Genomic DNA, 283 nt, shown 5'->3' with positions numbered 1-283 from the left:
TGGAAAATGGCTGCAATGAAACAAAGAGTGAAAAATTTAAAGGGGTCTGAATACTTTCCGTACCCACTGTATTTATTGCTATATTTTTTTGTATATGTTGTCTGATTTTGTTTACTGTACTATGGACCTTCCATGGTGTCTTGAATAAAGTCATGGATGTTGATAAAGCCTATCCGGTCTATCGGGAAATTAGCAGCAAAATTCCATTGTGTCAGTTCTTATCAATGCTTATTTCTTTCAGGCGAAGGGGAACTGCTGCGTCGGACTGCAGAAAGGATGAATG

The sequence above is a fragment of the Etheostoma cragini genome, chromosome 14 (genome assembly GCF_013103735.1).
Source record: "Etheostoma cragini isolate CJK2018 chromosome 14, CSU_Ecrag_1.0, whole genome shotgun sequence".
In the NCBI taxonomy this organism is placed as follows: Eukaryota; Metazoa; Chordata; class Actinopteri; order Perciformes; family Percidae; genus Etheostoma; species Etheostoma cragini.
Note: the sequence above shows the minus strand (reverse complement) of the source record.